At 38.1% G+C, this 13,361-nt stretch overlaps 1 long non-coding RNA gene across 1 annotated transcript; it reads right to left on the reverse strand.

Moving 5' to 3' along the window:
• Window positions 1-7,694: 7,694 nt before the first annotated feature.
• On the reverse strand, window positions 7,695-11,649 carry LOC105991926. Its single transcript, XR_001175377.1, has 2 exons — window positions 11,570-11,649; window positions 7,695-7,758 (listed from the first exon to the last, which is right to left on the reverse strand). It is a non-coding gene; the product is annotated as an uncharacterized LOC105991926 (long non-coding RNA).
• Window positions 11,650-13,361: the final 1,712 nt, after the last annotated feature.

Raw genomic sequence — 13,361 nt, forward strand, 5'->3', positions numbered from 1 at the left:
GGTTATTCTAAAGCGCAAACAAAAAGCTTGGAAAGACACAAAGTTAAAAGACTCATATTTTAAACTACAAGACATACATCAAAACTACAGTAATCAAAACAGCACAGTAGTCACAGGATGTGACACATATGTACCAATGAAACAGAAAACTAAAGATCATCATGTGAGCAAAAAAGGTCAGACTGGGGATGACAAGTGTAGCATGTTCTTCCTTACACACACAGTGCATAAACTTAACCAAAGATGTGTCAGTCTTCCACATGTGGAAATTTATATACACACACATATATGGATGTGTGTGAGTATGAAATAAAACAATAAAGTTTTATTCTGCCTAAGAAGAGTAAAACTACTATTTGTTGAAACATGGATGGAAATGAAGATAATGTTTAGTGAAATAACCATTCCCATGAAAACATATTTTCTCTCATCTGTGGAACTTCTGAAGAAAATAAAACCAAAGATCATGGAAATAGGAAGGGTTAGTGACACTTAAGGGAAAGGTGGAAGGGGAGCAAAGAGTTGAAGAGAAAGCAAAAGGGGATTGACTATGGTCAAAGTACCTTCTACGTGTATATAGAACTGTCACGAGGAAACTTGTCATTGTGTACAATTTATTTTCACCAACTTAAAAAAAGAAAAGACAGGGGAGCCAGTTTACATTAGTCAGTCGGGGATAACATAAAAAATGAAGACGCAGATGAGTTTTTCTAAAAATACAATTTTTAAACCCGCCATCCTCAGTAAAGTCTGCTATGGTCAAGCATGCTTCCACTGTATATTTGGCAGGTTCAGACGGGTTGTTTCCAGCTCTAAGTCAGATTACATTTCTGTCTAGAATGCCAAAGTCCACTTTCACTGCAAGTGAGGTTGTGTCAGTGTCCCAGAATGACCTCACCTAACCCTTGGATGCTATCCAGGTGTCACAGGTAAATGATGAAAACATTCATTGACTTTCTCTCTCTATTGATAAGACATATAGTTTGAGATAAAGTAGTGGATTCTTATGATTTTATGTTGCCTGGAAAACCATTTTAAATATAAAATGTTTAATTTTCCCAATATACAGAGGCAAGGTGCAGGTATGCTAGGCACAATTTCCCAAATACACCCCACCTGAATAACTCAAGTCAGTGGTGATTTAATAACTAGAGGCTATTCACTTTTTTTGAGCTCTTTAAATAGACCGTTCATGCATTTCCCTCTCCACTTAATATGACCCGCATTTATTGTTGCAAGTGGCTTAGCCTAATGTTTCAAGTAGCATTGGCTTTCCTTTCCATTCATAGTACACCCCCTCTACCCCAGGATCTGATAGTAAAATATTCCCATTTGCTTCCTGCTGTTATAATATCATCTGTGCTGTCCATCTGAAGGACTGGGAGCTATTTCAGATTCACCTGGTTTTTCCAGATTGACTTAAGAGAATTCAAAACCCTGACACTCCCTTCCCCCTCAGCAGCTCCACGGTGAGGCTCTCATGAACTAAACAAAAGTCACACAAGACTCACAAGGAAGGCACAATTATGAACAAGGTCCCAATGTGAAGGAGCTTTGGTTGTGAGTGAGGAAACCAGGTATCATCCTGTCTGCTGTGAAAGACATCTGTAAAACACTGTGTTCCAGTACCTTTCCTTTCCTACTTGGGCACCATTGCTAGTACTCCAGTAATAAAGCCCCAACTTATCAAAACAGAAGGGTGTGTGATCAAGCTAGACAAAAGACATTATGATTCAATAGAGGGTTTTAGAGAATTCACCAAGGAGGGAGGAGGGATTAGGGGTGCTCTCTAGAATAAGTGTGTCATAAGTACAACACCACAATGTCACGTGCTTCAAAGACATCTCCTGTGTTTTGCTATTCTTCATTGTCTGTATGCTTTCTGAAGGAATAGAATAAATGATCCAGCCACCAACATGAGGATGTCATCTCTGCCACTTTGAATACTTAAACCTTAGGGATGTGGCAAGGAAAAATACAAAGTAACCACTAGAGGTCAGTGCTGGGACACCAACCTTGTAAATGTAGAGGGGGGTCTCATTCCAACAATCCTCAGTAGTACTCAATATTCAGTGAGAAGTGCTTGAGTACTCACACTTGATCCCAGAAGACATTTGCATTCATGACTATTATGTGGATATTGCTTACAAGTTGCTTAGATTAAAATGTGCATATCCATGTGTTTCTAGTAACGGTTTGCCATAAGTGGCTATATTTAGTATAAGTATAAACTGTCAATCACTTGATAGATTTGCAAATGTATCAAACCTTAATATAACCTGTCTGTTCCCATTTGGCTGATGATACAACATCACACCATGTGCTGTTGACTAATTCACATTTCACAAAAGTTTTATAAACAAGTCACATTTAATGTCCAACTTGATATAATTTATTATTTGTATTAAGAAAAATAATATTATTTATGAATCACGTTGTACCATTCCTAGTATCACAATTACTTGGAGGAAGGGTTTTTAAGAGAACAAAAGAATGCATGCCTTTTTAGAGTTAGCTAAGAACACACTGGGCCACTGACAGCTTACTTGCAGTTTGCAGATAGTGTGTTGATGACCTCCCAGTTTGGAGAGAGCAGCTTACTCTGAGAACAGCTGCACACACCACATGATGTAATTCTTCCCCCCAAAGGCACAACAGCTGAAATTTTACATGGCAATGCATTTTGCTGGAGATTGGAGATGTGGACAAGGGAACTTATCTCTTGTTTCTTGATCTATTTTTTCCCCTTATGTTACTGAGGATGGAACCCAGGATCTTACACTGAGCTACATACCTAGCTGAGATGTCATCTTTTCTTCTTTGATTCATCTGTCCATCATAAACTTTGAAGAGAACGATAGTCTTCCTCTTCAAACAAAATCAGCCCAAATTATTTCTACCTTTCTAGCTCTAATTTCTCCTTTCTCATATTGTTTGCTTTCCACTCAGAATATTTTTGAGCAACAAAATATTACCAAACAACTGATTAGTCATATTGTCTTGCTCCTGTTTCTGCTGTGTTTTCATTCTTGTCATTACAGGTGTATTTTTGCAATAGGCATTTCAGTTCTGCTTAGAAACACACCCATTTCTTTCTCAAGAATTTTGAGGTGACAGTAGATGAATGGATCAAGAAAATGTGGTATATATACACAATGGAATTCTATGCCTCCATCAGAAAGAATGACATTGCCCCATTTGTTAGGAAATGGAAAGGCTTGGAAAAAATTATATTAAGTTAGCCAGGCCCAAAGAAACATAGGTCCCATGGTTTCCTTTATTTGCAATATCTAGTATATGTATGAGTCAAGCAGAAAAGGTCAGATAATGTGATGTGAGGAAAATGAACCCTTAGATATGTATTTAAATTTTTTTTCTTTCATGCATGTGTTTCTAATGCATTTACAAGATTATTTCTTTGTTGCTTTGTATGTCCCTCCCCCACAGTATAACCCCTGCTTTCACTATATTTTATGTCGGTATAATTTGTGGAGGAGATGGGGAAAAACAAGTCGTTTAAGGATACAGGTGGACCCGTTGCAACTATGAGAAGTACAAGTTGTCATGTTGAAAACGAGCTTTACAACTTTGGTGCAGGGAGGGGGGGAAGGATTGGGTGGAGGGGCGGGGGGAGGCTGGGAAGGGATGTGAAGGGTAAAAAAAGGAGGAGGCTAAAATGCTTGATAAGAAATGTACTCATTATCTTGCCATGTAATTGCAACCCCTCTGTACAGTATGTTCACAAAAAATTAAAATTAAAAAAAAGAATTTTGAGGTGAGATTATAATAGACTTTATTTTTATAATATTTTAACCCACTAACACACATAGAAAAAATCAACAGTAAGCTATAATAAATCTCTTCTTCTTAATAATTAGGTTAAATACTTCAAATAAAAAAAATACATAGGCAGGGGTAGAAGAAAACAACAGTAAGCTATAAAAACTATTTTCCTATCAGTAATTGCTTTAAATGTAAATAAATTGAACACTTCCATTAAAAGACGTCTGTTGGCTGAGTGGAAAGAAGAAAAGATCCTGCAGAATGCTAACTGAATTCATGCTCCAAACATATACAAGATCTATGTGAAAGGATGGGAAATGGTCACCAAAATGGCCTCCAAAACAAGCAGAATGACCACAATGTTTGTAACTATATAGGCATTCAGTGAAAAGCTGTCACAGCAGATCAAAATGAAGACCAATTTACCTTAAAAATAAGCTCATAATAAATCAATATGCAGCCAACCTCAGAGTCCAAACAACCTGACACACACACTAGCACTGTCATAACTGAAAGAAGTAGTCAGCAACACTATGATAGGTGTGTTTAACATTCTACTACTAATAATAAAATATCCAAAGAGACATGAGAAACATGATAGACCAATATTCAGGTACTCTATATTCTGACACCAGAATACTTTCTTCTCAAGCACACATGAGACCTTGTCAGGATATATCATATATTAGGCCACACACACACACACACACACACACACACACACACACACACACATCCATATTCTACCTTCACATTCTTGTCTGTATGTAAGACATTAATATTTGGAACATCTTTGAAATCACTCAACATATATACTTTGATCTGTGACTATTCGAAAATTTTCAGGACACAGACTGGGAACTAATTCAACAAGCAAAGGAGAAAATATGTCTTCCTTGTATCCAGCATTTAAAAAACAAAAAACCAACTTCCAAGAAAACTTTCAAGCAGCCTAATGTACAAATGATGAAAACCTGCTTTCCAGTCACTGCCTTGAGAAAGGGCCTGTTTTTCTAACACCAAAGCTGTTTCCGAGAAACTAAGTTTGTTAGCTTTCACTTTCAAACTTAGGTTTGTCCAAACTGAAAGTTGTTTCAAGTTGTCCTGAATTAACACCAGAAATCTCTTGCTCATGAATAAAAACAGATAAGCAGGGCTGGGAAGGTGGCTCAGTGGTAGAGTGCTTGCCTTGCATGCCTAAGGCCCTGGATTTGATTCCTCGTACCACATAAGCAGAAAAAGCCAGAAGTGGCGCTGTGGCTTAAGTGGTAGAGTGCTAGCCTTGACCTGAAAAGCTGAGGGACAATGCCAGGCCCAGAGTTTGGGCCCTATGACAAAAAGACCAAAACAAAACAAAACAAAAAAAGTCCAGAGAGTTTAAATTTTTGCAAGGCTAGACATACTTCAAAAACAGGAACAGTTAGGAGCTGGGAAGGTGGCTCAGTGGTAGAGTGCTTGCCTCACATGCATGAGGCCCTGGGTTCAATTCCTCAGCACTACTTAAGCAGAAAAAGGTGGAAGTGGCATTGTGGTTCAAATGGTAGAGCACTAGCTTTGAGCTGAAGAGCTGAGGGACAGCGCCCAGGCCTAAAGTTCAAGCCCCATGACTGGAAAAAAAACCAGGAAAGCGTTAAAGGAGAGACTTATATTCATAGCAAGTTTCAGTCCACTTTAGCAAAATTCAGAGCCATAAAGGGGAACAGACTTTGCAGAGATGTTTTTTTCCGGTCTGGCATCCACATATTATAAGAGAAAAACTTCATCTTTCATGAACATAGTCACTTTCACCGTGCCGATTCAGTCAATCAAAAACAAAAACCTTGTTCAGGGCTTATGTGGCAGAGGTTTTGATTAAGCAGTCGGAAAGAGAGAGAAAGCCCTGTCTTCAAGGAGCTACATTCTAGCAAGTTGTAAAGAACATTGTAAAGCAGATGGAAAGTCAAACAACTATAACTCTTATGCAGAAAAATGAAGCAGAGAAGAGGAAGATCAGGAGCTTGCACATTAGACTAAAAGAATTTTGCAAGAGGATTAGGAAAAGCATCAATAAAAATGATACTGAACACCTAAGGCATAAAGGAGTTTGTCATCTGGATATCTCGGGTAAATGCGTAAATGCGAGACTTTGCCTACCACGTCTGAAAGACTACAGGAGTGACAGCTGTTGATCAGATAAGACTCATCTTATCTTGTCTATATTCACTTAGGAAAACATGGGTTTTATTCATCTTAAAGCAAAAACCTGAAATGAGTCTAGGCCCCTTCTTTTTTTTCAGTCCTGGGTTTTGAACTCAGGGCCTAGGCACTGACCCTGGCTCATTTTGCTCAAGGCTAGCACTCGACCACTTGAGGAGCTGCAATACCACTTTCAGCTTTTCCTGTGATTAATTGGAGATAAGAGTGGGAGTGGGGCTGGGAAGGTGGCTTAGTGGTTGAGAGCTTGCCTCGCATGCCTGAAGCCCTGGGGTCAATTCCTCAGTACCACATACACAGAAATGGTCAGAAGTGGCGCTGTGGCTCAAGTGATAGACTGTTAGCCTTGAGCAAAAGAAGCTCAGGGACAGTGCCCAGGCCCTGAGTTCAAGCCCAAGGACTGACAACAACAACCAAAAAAAGTCTCATAGACTTTCCTGCCCAGGCTGGCTTCAAATCACCAAGTAGCCACCAGTGCCTGACTCTAGGCCCCTTTTCACAGACATGTCCACCACAGCCACTGCTGGGGTTAGAGGTCAATTCAGAAGGTGTGTCAATGCAATGGGTGCAACTGATCCATCCGCACCTCTTCCACTCTCAATGCTGAGACCTACGTGACGCTCAGGCATTGCCCAGTGTGCCAGTTAATGACCAGTTCCATGCTTTCCAAAGAACCCCAGTATGCAGAAGTTAGTGAAACATGCCCAGAATTTGCTCCTGCAGCTTGTCTTAGGACACAGTTGACTTCCATCATCTCCCACCTCCACCATCCATTCTGGATTTTCCACCTCTCTTTGGACCAAACAACAGGGATCTCGCTGAACCATCTTTTTAAAATAGGGGCTAAGCATGTAGCTCAGTGTAGGGCATATGCTTAACAAAAACAAAACCCTGAAATTGGATTCCTAGCACCACAAAATAATGAACATAATTTTTAAAACTTAAAAGCAATTTGAGCAAGCACTGGTGGCTTATGCCTATAATTCTAGCTACTCAGGAGGCTGAGAGCTGAGGATTGCGGTTCAAAGTCAGCCCAGGCAAGAAAGTCTGTGAGACTCTTATCTCCAATTAACCACCAGAAAACCGGAAGTGGCTCAAGTGGTAGAGCGCTCTCCTTGAGCTAAAGCACCCAGGCCCAGAGTTCAAGCTGACAAAAAAACAAGGTAATTTGTCAACCGACAAAAAAACAAGGTAATTTGAACTATGTACTTAAAAGTATTTATTTACAAGACTAATCATCATCATACCACCACCACCCCCCAAAAAATATAACTTGAAAGCAACTTATTCAACAACTTTGGGTCCATAAAGGTGAGCTTATGTTCTCAGAAGGAAATTAGTAGCACACAACACTTTACCCTAACTTTAAGGGTTTATGATGGTATATTCAGTCTCCTACACCATTTTCCATAATAGTCACGTTGTGGTTGGCCCTTGACATACTGTTCAGTAGCATGTTGAATCACCATAAACAGTTTCACTTTGTTGAATAAAGATATATAGGTGGAAATCTGATAGAAACAATTATTTCAGGTTTCTCTATAAATAACTTCAGAATAATGGCAAATTGACTAGTGCTTGTCTAGTCTCATTGAAAATCAGCAATAGTGGAGCACTGTTTAGAATCTAGTTTATTTAACACCTCGCTTTGTAGATTTTTGTTGATCAGTTCATTCTGATCTATTTCAGGGTCAGATGTTACAACTTTTTTAAAAAAATTGAAACTTTATCAGGAAGTGGTGCAAAAGTCACAGACATCAAGTAGTTTCAGAAGTGTCACTACTGCAAAAGAAAAAAATAGAATGAAGAATGAAGTATCTCAGTAGCAATGTATTAGCTGCAGAGCAAGCAGGCACTGTTAGAGACATATTCCTGTACTGTCATCTTCAGAGTTTCCTTTTTCTTTACTTTCATATAAAACTTCACAACAGAAGCTGACTGTGCCTAGAGCTGTTCTTCAACAACATTTTAGTCTGTTACCATGTTAGCCTATCAACATGGCCTTGAGTCAAGTATGCCACAAAAAGTATCTACAATCTTTCTTTCCTAAATTGTGACCATAAACAGTATGATCAGAAATGTGCAACTCTCCAAGTGCCATCCTGTATAAATATGTACAGGTTCTTGGAAGAAAACCTTCAGGTTTCTTTTACTCAGAAAGGGTATTGTTTTGGAAATAAATCCCCTGATCTTGTTTCCTATTTGCAGGAGGTAATGAATCATTATCCTATCTTAATTTTTGGCTGTGCTAGTTTGGGTCTGACATTTACCTAAATGTAAACACATTTTATTCAGTGACGGTCTATGTTTTATGGTGTTTTGGATTTAGATAGCATTATCAATGCTACATACTTAGAAACTGTACTCTACTCTTTTTGGTCAAGTGTGTGAGAAATTTAAGTTACTGCTACAGATGTGTACAAGTTCAAATGTTTACAAGTACAATGAAGCTCTGAGCTTTTCTTTGTTATCATTTTTAGTAGCAGTAATAGTAATAGAATTCTTCATTAAAGTTTATTCTTGTGTTCTGTTTCTTCTTGAGAGAATTCTAGCAGTTGTATAACTTCAGAAGGTCCAGTTCTGCCACCACTGCACAAGCAGAGTGCCTGAAGAAGACAAGGTTTCCTTAGCAACCACCTACATTCTGGAAGATGGGAAGCCCAGGCCTGCAGGCTTCTTGTGAAGCAATGTTTTCAGTACCAGGCAGCTGGCTATCAGGGTAAATTCCTTAGTCTGGAGAAATGAACAGTCTGGAAGCAGAGTGTGAACATCTTATCTTGGTTCAAAGGTCACAGAGCATCTGGGCCTGTGAACCTAGGTAAATATTATTGAGACAAGCTTCTTGTTTGAAGGTCTGTATGCCTGTCTTCCTTATATCTAGTCTATGTTTTATACTTTGTTGATAATGGCTTTTGCTTTGTGACCTTTCCTGTAACTTGAGAACTGAGAGTGCACAGGGCAAGGGTTGATACATTTTAACAACACAATGGTTAGTTACAACATCAAGAAGGGGCTGAAACAAAGTTATAGGGCTTCAGTCTGTGAATAACATCTTGTGATTTTAATTAGCAGACAAACATTGAAAGAATAAACCCATAGCCCATTTTATTTCTGTTAGATCAATAGCAATGTCTATTGTTTCATTCCTAACTTGAGTTTTCTGAGATGTTGTTGTTTGGAACAGTTTAGCTAAGAGCTAGCTGTTCTGTTATGGTTTCAAAAGTGAGGTTTTGAATCTGGACCCAGGATGTGGGTAGCTGAGGTAAGAAGAACACAAATTTGAGGCTAGATTGGACTGCATAATAAGACCCTATCTCGAGAAAGAAAAAAAGCTTATTATAGTTTTATTTATTTTTATCTATTTTTTCTATGCTCAACTCCTTTCATTATTATCTTTCAATATTTGTACAAAAGAGGTGCCATTTATGAACCCCAAGATAAGGATTCAAATGTTTTTTTTTCTTTCTTGCAATTGTTTCTAACATATTTATAAGATGATTTTTTTTGTTGCTTTGTATGTCCCTCCCCCCAGCATAACCCCTGCTTTCACTGTATTTGATGATGGTATAATTGTGGAGGGGAAGGGAAAAAACAAAATGTTTAAGTAGGGATACAGGTGGACCCATTGCAACAATGATATGTACAAGATGTTTTGTAGAAACAAAGAACTTTACAACTTTGGCGGGGATTGGGGACAGGGGAAGGGAGAGGAAGGGGAAACAAAGGAAGAAGCAACAATGCTTGATAAGAAATGTACTCATTACCTTGCCCATGTAAATTGTAAACCTTCTGTATGGTATTTTCACAATAAAAAAGAGGTGCCATTTAACAAAGCAGTTTATGAATCTATCTATCTATATATATATTATATGCAAAACCTGAAATTTATATTTAACTCCAATGAGATGCAGAATTGTTACTTTTATGACTATATATCTCTATTGGCCCTCTCCCAATTTTGTGCTATAATTATCTACATATTAACTCTGTATGTTTTGACAATTAGTAAAATACTTTATATAACTAATTGCCTCTATGTGTGTGTGTGTGTGTGTGTGTGTGTGTGTGTGTGTGTGTGTGTGTGTGTGTGTGTGTGCCAGTACTGGGGCTTTAAATCAGGGCCTCACATTCTTGCTTGGCTTTTTTGCTCATCATTGGTACCCTTGAGACGTGCCTCCAGGTTTTGGCTTTTCTGCTAGCTATTTGGTGATAAAGGAGTCATGAATTTGTCTGCCTGGGCTGGCCTCAAACTTCAGTTCTCACATTATAGCATCCTGAGCAGCATGAGGCACCAGGTTAGCTAATTTAATATCTTTCAAAGAAGCTTAATGAGAAAGTTTAACTATGCAGTGCTTTGTTACAATTGCTTGAGTGGAACTGGGCAAGAATGGAAGCACTAGGATGTCATCACATTCACTAAACGAACACTGGTAACCTGCTCTCCAATGAGGTATCTTGCTGCTGCTTGGAAATAAAAACAGCCCTGTCTTTTGGCCAAACCCACTAAGAGTAGAGCTTGCAATGGGAAGAAAGCAAGTCATGAGTAAAGTGCCACACTCGTTGGTCACTAGAGTCATAAGAAGTCATCTAGAAGAACTGTTTCAATGTGGTCGTATCTTTTAAGTCAATCTGCAGGAACTTTAAATTTATTTCTGTCAGAAGCAAGATTGAAAAAAGTAAGTTAAATGACATTAAAGTAGCCCTTAAAGAAGCCAAAAAATAAGGAGGGATAGGCAAAGTTTTGAATAAAGTTACTTTATAGCTCATAATTGTAATCCCATCTACATGAGAGGCTAAAACTGGTAGAATCAAGTTTGAGAGTAGCTTGGGCAAGAAGTTTCAGTGACCACAGTTCAACCAATAAAAGCTGCGTGAAGTGTCATGTGCCTGCCATACCAGCTATGTGGGAGAGGTAAATAAGAGGACTGCCACCCAGGGAGCAGTCAGAAATGTGAAACTGTAGCCCACAGGGTTAAATGTGTGGCTTAAGTGAAAGAGTACTTGCCTAGCAAGTACAAAGCCATGAGTTCAAACCACAGTACTTCCAAATATAAAAATGCACACACACATATATCACATATATTACAACATGTAAATAAAAAGATAGTGCACATGCATCATATGTACATGTGATATAAAATTCATGTATGTGTATGCAACTGAGTTAACAATAAATGTTTAGCAGAGACACTTCTGAATTTCTTCTACACTTCAAAATTTATATATTCCAACTATTAAACAATGTGTGGTTCGTATGATGTTCAGAGTTGTTTTATATTTGGTCATTGAGCTGCTTTCCATTTTCTGTCAAGCCCATTGTAGATTGCGGATAATTTCCTGAAACTGAGAGCTTAAATTTCAGGCAAAGTAATCAAAACAAAATTAAAATGTGGTAGAGATCGAAAAAAGGGCCATGATAGACTTCTCTAAAAACATGCCTATTTGCAGAGACCTGAAGTGCTGCATGAAAGAACCAGGCTTGAGAGCTTTAGGAGAAGAAAAACGTTGCTCGCACAAAGACCTCCAAAGCAAGAATAATGTGGACATTTCACAACAACTGAATCTCCCGTGAATCTCAGTAAGTACTACTTACTCAGATGTCTTTTAACAGATCATAGCAAAAAGGGAAAAGAAATGAGAGCACTTGTCAAATCCCAGATGCTGGTATCTCCACTGAGCTGAAAAAAAAATTAGCGTATCAGCAGTGGGGAAAGAAAGAACATAGAATTTAAAATTAAACAGAGTTTGTTTTGTTTACCATCATTCTGACTTGGTTCAGGAACTTGGGCAAAAATAAACTTAGCCTCTCTCTGTCAGATAGGTGTTACTATTTTTTTTAATATGTAAAGTCTGGTATTTTATACAGAAAAAAAAATAGCTTTAAGTATTGGAAGCTGAAAGTCCAACATTGGGTGGCCCCCTCTGGTGAGAGCACATTGTATCCTTTATTGCATTGTGGGTGGGGTCTTGTTAAGGCTGACATGTGGGACAGAGATGTTGCATGTTGTTGCACAATGTCGCACAATGAGAAGGGTGGGGGGCAGTGGCACTACCTTAAAAAAAAGCACACTTGTGACGTTTCTTAACTACAAACATCACCCCTCTGTATGTCACTTTTAAAATAACAATAAGAAATAAAACAAAAACCCAAAATCCCCAAACACAGCCACAAGAAACATGTTGATCTCTTTTAGATGAAAGTGAGGTTGATGGGGTACATGTATGTATGTATGTGTATATGTATGCTTGTATGTATATATGTATGTGTATGTATGTATATATGTATGTGTGTATGTGTGTATATGTATATATGAAAAACCACAGTGAACCTCCCCTTGAATGACTAATATATGTTAATAAAAATGTTTAAAATAAAGAAAAGGAACATTTGGAGGCCATGTTCAAGCCACATCTGATCACAGACCCACCCTCTGAACTCCCCTTCTATTGAGAAATAGAAACAATACTATTTATTCAGAATGATTATAGTCAGAACTTCATTTCATCTGTAATATATCAAGCTGAATGATCTAAAACTAAAATCCATTCTTTTTACAATTATTTATGCAGCAAACAGAAGCAACAGGGAGGCCATTCAAGAAGCAGTTTGGAATCAAAATGGCTTGGATACAGATTGATTACAGTGCTATGATTTAATAAAGAGCTCATTTTCTATAAAATCATGAGAAATACCTGTTTTCAATTTTAACATGCTCTTTCCTACGCTGACAGTATCTCTAAAAGCATCGTTAGCTCTACTGCGAATGGATCTATTGTTTCCAGAAATCAGACCTCTTGAACTGATCCCCCAACTTTGAGGAAAATTTGATATTTTCTGTATCTCTAGGGCATTTCTTAAAAGAGAAGATGCTTTCAAAGATTTCTTTTATTCCATCTAAATTACAAATATATGTAAATTACAGGGTCAAGTGAATACTTACAAGAATATATTCACTAAAGTATGTTATATGCTTTAGTTATATATTAACTACGTAGTATGTTATATACATAATGGTGTAACTCCTTTGAACAACTAACTTACAGTTTAACAAAATGGATATCACCAGGAAGCTGAAACATGTATTATGTGAAGACGTGGTCAGGGGAGGGAGGGCAGACAAGAGGAGAAAGGAAGGGTGGGTGAATGCAGTCCTAACTCTCAGTGTACACATGTGAAAATGAAGCCAGGTAAATGGAAGGGATGAGTGAGATTGGGAGAGATGGGGGAGGATGATGAAGGGTGACACTGATCAGGATATATTGGCTCACACACAGGCACATTGAATTGAAACTCCTTTGTGCAACTACTTACTGGTAACTTTTTTTTTATTACTTCCAACAAACAGTTTTGAAGGTTCTGGTTGAGACTTTCTAGCTCCTCCTAC

Source organism: Dipodomys ordii, unplaced genomic scaffold (assembly GCF_000151885.1).
Source record: "Dipodomys ordii isolate 6190 unplaced genomic scaffold, Dord_2.0 Scaffold78, whole genome shotgun sequence".
In the NCBI taxonomy this organism is placed as follows: domain Eukaryota; kingdom Metazoa; phylum Chordata; class Mammalia; order Rodentia; family Heteromyidae; genus Dipodomys; species Dipodomys ordii.